General features: G+C 36.7%; 1 protein-coding gene across 2 annotated transcripts in view; it reads right to left on the reverse strand.

Annotated features, from left to right (window-relative positions):
• The window catches only part of SORBS2 (sorbin and SH3 domain containing 2), a 204,196-nt gene that overhangs the window by 117,773 nt on the left and 73,730 nt on the right, over window positions 1-12,693 (reverse strand). For both annotated transcript variants that reach the window (XM_050973797.1, XM_050973806.1), the window contains exon 2: window positions 9,812-9,939. The gene's annotated coding sequence lies outside the window, so the exon portion shown is untranslated. The remainder of the gene's footprint in view (window positions 1-9,811; window positions 9,940-12,693) is intronic.

Genomic DNA, 12,693 nt, shown 5'->3' on the forward strand with positions numbered 1-12,693 from the left:
CCTCTGCTCTAAAAGTTAATGGTATGACTTATTTTTAAATACTATTGGAATCTAACTTTTATTACCCAGAAAGCAGATTCTGTAAAACTGTAAACCTCAGAGGAATCTTAAAATAAACTCTCATGTCTACTCAATGTTATATTCAAAGGTAAGACTACTGATCTGGAACTGCTCGGGTATATTACATTTGAAGGTCGTGTACAAACCAGTTATTTTTCTCCATTTTCTCCTACAAAGGCTACCAAAGACAAGTTCCACAGTTCTAAAGTTGGTTCAGCTCCATCTGGGATCCTGCCTTCACCATGAAAGTTGCATCTCCTTTCCCTGCCATTTCTGCTTTCCTTCTGTTAGGGCTACTGATCACTTGACATGGGATAAATAAGAACTAATCCTGAAACTAGGACCAATGTTTTTGCACATACATTTTCAGTTAGGTAACTTATATTGATTTAAACATTATTTTGAAAATGTGAGCAAATTTGGCCTGCAGTTCATATGGACTTCACGTGCAAGGTGGTTCAGACTAATGGTTCACTGCCCAATGTCCTTAACTGTCCCACTGAAAACAAGCAACTAGTCAGACAAGCTTATCTGAGACCTGGTCTCAGCTGCAGAACTAGTACCTCTGTCTAGGCCAGAAGGGCTTCATCATTCCAAAGAGTGAGCACACTAAAGAATCTCAGAAATGACAACTGATTAACCACATTAGCTGCATTACACAGTGATCCAGCGCTGAATAATTCTGAAAGACAGTTTGGCTTAGTACTTCTACTTACACCATCTCCCTTTGCAACTTGTAGCTTCAAACAAACAGTAAAAAAAGATTTTGCTCTCAGCTATATAACCTTTACATTGCTCTAGATACTGACATCAATAATATTGCCTCTACTATACTATTTTCTAATAGCAAAAGGAGATTAAGAAAAAGCCACAAAGGTGAATGACAAAATTCAAATAAATTCTGACATCAGAAATAGGGACAAAATAAATTACTCAGTCATTCTCAGAAGAAAATGTCCTTTCCAAAGAATGGTCTGTCCATTTGTAACCAACATTATGCTTTGTATCACAAGGGCAAAACCCAAAAGAGTAACAACTGTTAAAAATCTTTTTCAACATTAGTATTGATATTAAATGTGTCATTCATTGCTGCATTAAAGCAACTCCCAATCTCTAAAATACAGTAACAGGAAATATAATAAGTTACCAAATAAGATCCAATTTAAAAGGTAATTTGAAATATAGTTGCAGTGTTAGTAATAATGAGTTCATGTACACTACCCGGTCTAAACAGAACTAATTCCTCACAAGGACTATTTTAATTCCCAGTATTAAGCATTTGTCAATGTGTAAGGGAATACTGTTGGAAAAAAAAAATTTGTAATAGAGGGCCAGGCAGAAAAGGGGAATGTTGCACCTGCAAGAATTTATACTGGCAAAATCAACTTTGCAACAGCATCTCTATTCACCCAAGCATCCCTGAATATGAAAAATTCCTTCAGATATAATATCTTGTCTACCACAAGGCTGAAATCCCTTCCTTTCAGAAAAGTAAATTCAGTCAAGAGACTGAAGCTGTCTTAGGGCTTGTGTTCATGTAGAGTTAAATGCCCATTTGACAATCACTGAACTATTTGCAACATGAAAAAAATTGAGACAACTTCCTGCTTCCTTCCTTTCCTTCAATTAGGCTTTCCTCACACATAACAAACTTTACCCTTTACACCTACTGATGGATTTGTAGGAATGGCTGTTGGTATTGCCACAAGGTGAAGTGTGAGGATACACCTGTATCCTGAGGCACAGCAGCAGCTGCCACACCAAAGTCAGTGAGGGTGCTGCCCTTCCCTCACCTCTGCAAAGCAGCTTGTGGTGTCCCAGGGATTTCCGAGACACAGCTCTGGAAAGCCACTCTGAAGCTTTCAAGCTCACAGGCAGAAAACATCAGCAGAATAAAACAGATGACTGTACCAAAGGTCTTAATGAAGCCTTTGAATTGCCCTTTCAAGCACTGAAATTGTATCCTGGCAATTAATGAACAGAATGCTTGACTGTAGCATGACCTTGGTCAACCACATTTTAAAAAAGCTAGCAGTGACATTTCTGGTAAAATTCTTTATTAAAGGAGTATATTTTTCTTGGTTCCAAGAGAAAGTTTTTACTGGAATCTTAGTAGGCAGGCACAAACAATAACCATGTCCTCACTTGCAGCAGAATTGCAAAAAGCAATGTACTTGCAATCCAAAGACTGAAATTGTCACTGAACATTCACCAATAGTGCTGAAAGAATATGACAAAGTCATCACTAAAGTCAGGGCACTCTAGACTGGCAATTTTATAGATCTAGTTTGACCTATCACAGCCCCTCAGCACGAGCACAGACTAACTATAAATGTTTCAATATGCATCTCTAATATATAGATTAGAAAACACAACATACATTTGAGTAAGAATATTTTAATAGGGAAAAAATTCAAGTTCATAATTAGTCACAAAAACAATTTAGGAAAGATTTTAAAGTTTTATATTTCACCCTCATGACTGATCTTCTATTTCCTCTATTTCTTTAGCTAGCCTATCTGTGGAATGATAAATATCATTCAAACAGCTGAGCCTTTACCACATGCACTCACAAAGTTGTGCCTTGTTATGGCTCCAGCTACTCAAGTTATTTTCAGCAAAGGTCATCAAGTTCTGAAATCCATTTGAAAGCAAGAAAAACAAAAAAAATTCAGTTTTATATTTATCACAGCCATCAAGGCAGAATTATTCCAAAGAGACAAAATTTGATAAGCAGTAAATTAAGTTTTAAGGTAACACTTTAACAGATTAAGTCTTAACAATGAATTAAGTGTTAAGGTAAGTCCACTACAGAGGAAAAAGATTTTTGATGTTGTTATAGCTTGTTACTCTTTTCTCTTCCTATAAATTCATATCCATAGCTAAGTCGGTGACATAATTCAGAAAGCAGATAATTCTCATGCAGGTCACTATGGTCACAAATAAGCCTATTTAAAAAGCCAAAGAGATCTGTTTCAAAAGGAGGTCTTTTGTACCATGGATTTTGAAGTATAGCACATCAGCTTAATTCTTTATACTCTAGTGCTAACTGAGCATCTTCCAATTGAGTGCTAATCTAGTGTGAAGTTTTACTTAGTCACGATTAGTCAAACACCTTTCTTGCAAACATGCACTTGAATTCTGAAATATAATTATGCCTCATATATTGCCTAGGAAAAAAAAAAAAGGTAAACCAACCAGTACTTATTCCACAAAAAATGTTTGGAAGGAAGTGCAAAACCAAAACCATCCTAGAGTCAACTGACAAATATATCTTGGGCTGACCCTGCAGTGACAGAGAGATAGAGCAGGGTAAATGTCTTGCTCATTCCAGACATAGAAGAAGCCAGGCCAGACTGGAACACACAAGATCTCATCTCAGAAGATACTGCTTTGCCAGCAGAGAGTTGCCTGTGTCAAATGGACTAAAGCATTTCACTGACTTCACACAGACCAAATTGCTGTGACTGAAAACCATGTGTGAATTCAACATGCAAACGCTGCACAGAAGATAGTCACAGTGACATTTACTGATGCCAGTGTCAAAGGCAACGACACTTTGCCAATAAAATGAAGTAGCTGTCAGAGAAGTGACTGAAAGCCTAAGGTCTGACATGTCACAGTTCATGTCAGTAGCACAGCTGTATCTGAAGGGCCAAACCAACCACCATTGTCTCAACTCAGTGGTCTTACACTAAACTTTGAAGTTGCTTTCTTTATTTCACCTGCCCACAGCAGGGCAGTGATTTGCATGGTTACACTAGCGATCTTGGGATGGAGTTTTAGCACAGATAGGTAGACAGAGGTTGTAGCAGAGAACAGTCAACTATTCTGCAAGTGCAGAGCTGTTTGTGACAGTTCAAAGGCTCAGACACATATGCAAATCTTTTAAAGCCTTAAGAATATGAACAACCTTTGTCCAGGCCACTCTGGTTTGTTAGATAATTGACAGACAAGTCAGTAAACTCAATGAAAAACATTTTGTAACAAGAAATTCAACCAGCTGACTCAAAGGTTTTTCAAACTTGCTCTGTTGTGTTTGCTGGCCTGTAAAGGACTTCCTCAAAGGAGCCCAGATTTCAACTGGAAACAGCTCTCCAACTCTAAACAAACATTCTGGTCAAGCACTTAAATATTACTGCTAAGAGTAGAACAGACTGCAAGTATTAGAGCATTACTGTCACACTATTACTTTTCATTCTACCTATCCCCAAAGAATATAAAGATCTGAAAATTTTACAAAAGCATGCTCCTTGCCTATGTCATATAATGGTATTTTCAATTTGAAGTAGGTTGAATGGTTTTGTTCAAATTCTGATTAGAAATCAGCACTGTTGATTTCAGCTCTTCTACCCATTCCTTATTATTAATATATGTATTTTAATACCTATCTAAAAAAATGTAACTTTTCTTCATGAATCATTTGGTTTTACAACCAAACACTTGGCACATCTCACTACAGAAATCTAAGCCCTCTAAGTCATTTGGATGAGACTTCCTAGATCCCAGGAAGACAGATCAACACCATGCTGACCTGCTGCCTGCCACTTCAGTGTTTCGCTAGAAAATCACCATGCAGTCAGCTGCTACAAAGCAAGAAACTGTACAGTTATTTCCAAGTCAGTGGATTTATGCTTATCTATTTACATAAAAGAGGGAAATCCAGATAAGGATGGAGAGGTCAGTGTATAGCAACCTTTGCACCAGCATATATAAACTACAGAGGACTTAAAAGTTCAAATCATTCAGACAGCCCATTTGCAATACATCTTTATGCCTTTTAGAAATTCAGATGTTTGCATAGTTAGGCTTTTCAGCCTTTTAATTCCAAAGATTTGGGGGTTGTTGGGGTTTTGTTCATTTGGTTAGTCTTTGGATTTGTTTTTAAAAAGGGTATTTAATAACAGTGCTTTTCAGAAATTTGGCCCCTAAGTCAAAACTGAATTTCAGTTCAAACAGATTAAACTGTACATCTGCTCAATTTTAATAAAGAATCTTTCCTTTAATGCAAAGCCATTACTCCAAAATGTTTTGTGTGAACATATTATTGAGGTACCACTAAGAAGTGGTGATACAGCTTTTAACATCCAGCTGTTGCACTACAGGTAGGCTCTTAGGAACTTGTCTGCAGACAAAGTCAAAATACACTCTAAGGAAGATTTTTCAAAAACTTTCAACACTAGCTTTATTCTGCTTGCAGGAGTTTAAGATCATTTTTAAACACTGTTTCTGTCACAGGAAAAAGCAGAATCTTTCAGTACATTGGAATGTCCCCAGACTTTAAGCTATAACATCTAAATTTGTTGTTTAATGCACACATATTTCATATCCTTTCTTTTAACCAAGTCTTACATGAGATTTATTCTCACTTTTAAACTGGTACTTTGGGCCTGAGCTGTAACGTTCCTAAAATCAGCCATCAGCTTCCCTTTTCAGCACTGGAAAGCTCTGTGCAGGACTCAGAAGGGAAGTAGGAACCAAAAGGTGATTTTACACATTTGGAGAACCAACAGACCTCTAACAGCAAGTTCCAAGTGCCTTTATTTGACTAATCATCACTGTGGAAAGATTAACTAGTTAATTCTGTATATTGAAGGCTATGAAAACTCTTGAACAATTCCATCCACTGGTCAGAACTTGACTGTTCTGAAAGACTAAATCTTACCAAGACAGACCTCTCGTTCTCCAAATCAACTGTCCCTTTACATGAGCAACACAGCTTACCTTCCCATTTGTACCTCCTCTGCTTCCTTCCCTCCCAGGAGTTAAGTAAGACACTAGGAAATTATTAGCTATATAAACTGTTTATCTCTGCTGTTTTTATGTCAACCTTTTTCGACTTTGGAGAAGAAATCCACTGCTTTCCAGAAGGTCCAGAGGCCTCACAGAGATTCAGGGTCACACAGACAGCTCTGCTGCACTCAGCTGCACCTCATGCCTTAGCTCACTAGATCCATCAAGATAAACCACACAAGTCACTGAATCCTAAGCAGGTGCCTCAAGGAGCAGTTTCAAAGTCAAGAGGCTCCTCACACAGGAACTTGGTGCTTGGACTTCAGCTTCAAAAGGCTGGAGCTGCTACTGCGTTTTTCGTCTGTTCTTTTTGCACAGACTAGTGAAGATACACATGCTAAAAGTCTCCTTTACACCAGGACAGTTCCCTTCTAAATACATTTGTACTAAATGACTGATACAGGGAGCCTTTCTGGGAAACAAGTCATTAGCAGTCTCAAGTGTGGAAGGAGCCTAGGTGTCCAAGTCATGTCCAGCACTAAAGATGACACAGCATCAAACATTCTAACATTTATTTATTTATTCATTAGTCACTAAGGAAACATACCAATTCTTGAGACACTGATATTATGGAGACAAATGCAGTCTTACGAGCATAAACAGATAATACCTTATGTGAACCACCTTGAAAACAGACTAAAGCACACTTATTAGATTATTTAGGAAGAAAGTGCTTAAAAGCATGCTTTTCTCAATAAAGTACAAGCACACAAGTGGAGGGATTTTGGACCAGATGACCTCACTGTGCTTCCTTCCAACCTTACCCACTCTGTGGTTCTGTGGCTAAAAAGGTGAATTCTCGGCCATGTACATGCAACTTTATTCCTAAAACAGTACTTTTCAAACTTTTAGGAAAATTAGAATCAAATGAAACTCAAGGCTTGGAGCAGAAGTGAAAATTATTCATTGTTTCATATGCAAAAGTGCCTGCTTGCCGGCTTTTCACTTGCAACTATAACTTTTTTTTTTTTTTAAGATGGAAAACTAATACTCCTGAAGTTGCAGAACATGGAAAATGTTTATCTAAAAGACTGGTTTTCTTAAGTTAAACAACCAAAAGCTTAGACATTATTGTTAAAATTAGTAATTCTTACAGAAGATGCTGACTGCTGTACTTGAATATTAATAAAGTGATTAATTTTACGCTCTTCCCCCAAACCACAGATTAATGATGATGAGCAGAGGCTACTGTGAGAAGCTGGGAATCCTGCCAGCTCCTGCTTCATTTGGATCAATTGAAAGGTTAAGCACAGCCACAGCTCCAAAGCCAACAAAGAGGCATTGCAATTTTGCACCACTGCAGACACGAGATAACCAGGATGCCATAAAAATTGCAGCCCTCTATAGCAGCTGGTTACATACAGAACCCCACCACAAACTTTTCCCAGAGCTATGTATTACCATCTGAAAATACCACATGGCCAGGTAGACCAGTGCAGACACAGCTCATAGGTGTCACATATGAATGTTCTCAGCATCTCCATTTTGGTATATCCCCAGTCTGCAGTTCATGTCAGGAAGAGATGGCTGCACCATGGCCTTTTACTCAGATTCATTCAATCTACCACCAGGTCTCGATTCCAACTTTTCAAAACACCTTTTTCTTCTCCAGTATTGTCACATATTAAATCCATGCAGTTTCACCACATTACTATGATCTGCTGATATGCTTAGATCACAGATGAGAATCCCATACAGAACAGTTCCCATAAAACTCCACTGTCATCAGTAAATGTATAGAAGCCCACACCATGGAAGTAACATCATGACTAAACAGAACATTAAGCTAAGGTCTTTCTCAGCACAAAGCTTTTAACAAGAAACCTAAGTTATTGTGTTAAGTTATTTGTTTCTCAAGGTAACAGTTTGGTAATATCATATTTTGTTTGGATAACACTTATGTTGGCAAAAAAAAAATAATTTCTGAGACACTTTGATAAAATAATTCCATCATAAAATGCTGACAGATACACCTGCCTCCTACCCTTCTATTTGAGCTTGCAAATACACTAAAGAGGGAACACAGTTTTGTGATCAAACTGTTCTAAATGAACCTTTTCTCTACATACACAAAAAGTTATAAACAAGGGTGTTAGTCCATCCCAGATTTAATGGCTTCCTTGGGACCATAAAATTAAGTAAAATGAAAAATTCAAATAAGAAAGTTGTTGCCTTTTTTTTCAGTGTATTTGACTTCTCTTTTGGGAAGTGAACAAAGACACATTGTCAAAGCAGAAACTTGCACAAAATGTTACCATTTGTTCCCCGTGAATGCTGAGGTATACTTATTCAAGGAAAGGAATTCCACTGCTCTCCTGAGATTTTCTCTTATGCTGAACTTTGTGCCAAGTTCACTCAGCTAAAGTTTGGGTTGTGTTAGCATGCCAGAAACAAGTTCCTCTAAGTCAGCCCTGTTATTCACTCAAAAACTGCATGCAAAATACATGGCAAATTCAAGCTTACACAAATTAAGAAATTACCATGAACAGACCATCACAGGTCCTTGCTTTGAACAGTTCAAGCAGTTTTTTTAATTGAAAATAATTGGTATCTATTTTGTGTCTATAATGCAGCCTATTTCTGTGTAATTTCTCCTCCAGCTATGTCTTTGGATCACATGCTTCTAAATTGCTCAAAGAGTAATTGCAGCACAGCCTCTGAGGTGTCTTAAGTTCCTTCAGAAGCTTCAGCTTTTTGAGAAGTAATTCTCAGGTGACAAACTCCTTTTATATGAAAACCATCAATTTAAGACAAGCAATATATTTTTTATGAAATCTAGACATCCATTTCAGCTTTTCTCCTTTTACCCAAAAATAAGATAGAAAGCTTCTTATTAAAACTTAAATGAATTGGAAAGCCTCCAAACAGCTTCTATGTAAGAATGTTGATCTGTTTTGTTTGGGTTTTTTTTCCTTTTAGAAAAGATAACTACTGCTTTATATTAAATGTAACACTTATCTTAAATATGAAATTGAGTTTTCAACATATTTTTTTAAATAAACTGATGTCAGGGCTATACCAAAGCCTGCAAAATGAGCTGTGCAGAACCAGGGCATGCAGTATGTAAGTACACAGTAATTGTGGTAAGCCAAAGCATTGCAGCATAAGTGATCAGATGGTCTGGGTATATATAGGGTGCCATCTAATGCCAGCCAACTGCTTAGAAAAACCTCAGCACAGAGCTAAACATTTTCTGCTCTTCCAAGACTTTCTTCATCTTATTGCTATAAAGAATAAAAATAGAAGGTAAAGGAAAAACTTGCTTTTGTTTGGGTCAAACTCCAGTAAATACTTCATAATCAAAGGGAAAAAAAATGTTTCAAGCTGTACAATCAAAATCCAAGGAAACTATAAGACATAAATTCTACCTTTAATAGTACTGTTACAGAATTATATGATCAGTTAAAGACTACTGATAAGTATGCTGACTGTCCCATGAAATAGGCACATCACCAAGAAAAATAAAGCATTGTATTTAATAACATCAACCTATTTTACCTAGAAGAGGTGAAACCAGAAATCAATGAGACATGAATGAATGTTGGGAAAGTTTATTTTTAAACTCTGACTTGACACTGAATATACTTTGCCATACACATTCTTACATTACTTTAATAAAGGCAGAACATTCAAACAGGTAAATCCAAGACAGAACAATCACCACTTTTGCTTTAAAATGTTTAATGCCTTTATTACAGCAAAATTAGAACAAAGCAGTAGATAAATGATTAAACCCCATGTATACCAAAGCAGCATACAGAATCATAGATACTCTTCTGAAGTTTGTAAAAGCAGCACAGAAATGCCTTTAGAGCTTGATCTTTGTACTTCATATACAGAGTGCACCAGTACTACCAGGAAGCTGAAGCTGGTTTTCTCTGAACACTAATTAGAAACTCAGAAATGCAAGTCATAAGGGTGGGAAGAAAGACAAATCCTTAAGAAAAGTATGACTTACCAGACAGACGAGTTTAGCTGTGTCTCAAATGCAGCAGAAGAAAAAAATTTCTGTGTATGTAGACCTTGTTTATTTAGCCCTTTATGAAGATTTCTCTCAAGAAATTAATTTAATTCACATGCAAGAGCCTGCAAAAGAGAAAGAGAAAGAGTCTAAGCTGCTGGCTTTTTTTTCCCTAAGAACATTTGAGCTATTTTCAGCAGTAATGGGCTTGCCTACTATCGAAATGAAAATGTACTACAGCACAAGCAGCCTCCCAACCCAAGCTAAAAAAAATCAGGAAATCCATAGCAAAAAAACTTTGTTCATTGTCCAATTTCTTATTTAAAGAAACAGAAGGAGCGAGGAACAACTACTGTTGATGAAAAAAACCAAACCAAACTACTGTTAAAAGGAGATCAGGACCTTCAAGATTATAACTTTTAGCTCAGACAATGAAACACCATGGATATTTTTCAATGTGAGGAACACCTTTTGAGTTTGGTTATCCCTGAAGATATTTTGCCTTCTCTACACAACATTTCATCTGAGATGGGAGCAATTCTATTTGCATTAAAGCCCATCATATCTGACTGGTATACACATCCAAGGACAAGACAAATCAGTGTACCAAGACTGAAGCCAGTAGTTTGCTTCTAGTCTGCATCTCAAGTTTCCATTTTCAGCAGCAGTACTATTCTGGAAGCCCAGTGACCTGAAGCTGCTGTAATTCCAATTTTTTGACCAGGGCCATTCACTGACATGATAAATATCTTCCTGTCCTCCTCTGTCACGTTGCCAACCAACCAACTTACCCTACCATAATGTAAAAATACTGGGAAATAGAAAGTATAAATACAAAGTAATGACTCTGAGAAAAGACCCTGAACATCTTCATGGGTAGAAAAAAGCTAATTACTCTGAAGTCTAAGAAAACACAGATAAACTGAGTCAGTGAAAAATTATCACTGGTTAATTTTTTGCAGCCTCTTCTGATAGAGGAGAAAGCTTCCATCATATCCCTCTCTATAACTTCCCTCTATGTATCTCAGCAATTATTGGTTTTGCTTCCTCAGAAAAAGTTCTCAAGCATCATCACACTGTTAGGTACTGCCACTGAAAAATTTTGTTACTGTTGTTCAAGGAAAAGTTGTGAGACTTACAGTTACTCTCACAGCTCAAAACCTAAACCAGGTTGGTGTGGTAAGATTGCAAAATGTCTCAATATCTGCTGCATTTCCAGTCACATTACTTAAGCCCAATCATTTGATAACATTTTAGAACACCTTCATTTCTGATTTATTCATGAATAGTAGCTCTTTGGAAGTTATATGGACACATGAAACAGGATGCCAGACACAAGCTATTTATTAAACTGTTAAATGAGTAAAGCAATGCTCATTGTTATAAACAAATATGAAAAGCACATTTTCTCCTGAAGACTTGCATAGAAATTATTAGCTATAAAACACTTAAAACAATAACGAAAAAGCTGCTAAATATAAAAATATAGCACAAATTCCTTCTGCGTTAGCTCAAAAACATCCTTTTCATTTGATCTCAAATATTCTTAGTGTTACAGCAATTAAAAGAAGCTACAACAAAATCCACAAACTCTAAATACCAACCTGTTAAATTAATCATTACTGCTACTTCATTCCTGATGTCTAGTTTAAGACCATAATTTTACCACAAAACTAGTCCAGCAAAGATAAAAAGCTCAGTTTATATTTGAGATTCATGAACAAAGATATTCAAGGACTCCAATAGCCTAAATTTCAGATAATGTGTGAGTTATAGCCAGCTTGAGAGCTGTAATGGTCAAGTGGAACAAGGAGTATAGTTTGTAAATAAACACAAGACCTGTATCTACCAGACCACTAGTGTCAGATTCTACATTACCTTGCCATCCATAATGCTTTCATCTGATAGTTACAAGCTAAATCAATAAATATCCACATGCTCAATACTAACACTACACAGGTACAAAACTAGAAGTATGTGTAAAAGTCATTATTAGCAGTATCAATTTACTACTGACATAATTTAATACACAACAGTTTGCAGCTCAGCATTTCTTTTCAGAGGCATCTTCTCAGAAGACAGATTTACCATTAGCTGAGTCACCATCAGCACTTAACCTGTCTTGCTACCTTGTTTCTTCACACACTCTCTGCAACTGTACTTGTGGAAATAAATGACAGTTTACCTATCAGTATTTATAGCATTTACTAAACATGACATAAGCACTGCTCTGATATAGACTAAGGTGCTTTAGCTACTGCATACAAATCAGATCATCTTTTATCCACAGGAAACATGAGATGACAGAAATATCACATATATCATCTAGGTCTCAGAGATAAATGTACATGTATGTTTATTAGTAAAACAGACAATTATGTCACTGCTACCAAGACTGTTACCTTATGCTTTTAAGAGACTGACAATAATCTCTTTCATTTTTTGCTATTGTCAATGCTAAAATTAAGAATATAATTTCTTTAGTGACCCACTCTAGAGTGATTCAATCAATTTTTAGTACTAAAGAATTCAAACATGACCAAGAAGTGTGCAGTTCACACTGCTGCTCTAAGTGCTGCAAGTCTCCAGGAGCTCTGGGGCCAGACACTACAGGACAGACACTACAGAGATTTCCATAAACCAGAGGAAAGAATCTCAATAGGTAAGAGATCCAGAAGGTTGTTCAAAATACTGAAAGACAAAATTTGCACACCTGCTTCACTGTACAGATTCACATAAAGGAAATCTTGATTTTTTTCTAAGCCTAGCCCTTCAAACACAGTTGAGTCACTGAAGCTTCATATGGAAGGGCTGAAGGAGAATAATCCTTTTGAGAAGTGTCCCTGTACATTTCAAGATATGCAGGTGAACACTGCAGA

Source organism: Serinus canaria, chromosome 4 (genome assembly GCF_022539315.1).
Source record: "Serinus canaria isolate serCan28SL12 chromosome 4, serCan2020, whole genome shotgun sequence".
Lineage (NCBI taxonomy): Eukaryota > Metazoa > Chordata > Aves > Passeriformes > Fringillidae > Serinus > Serinus canaria.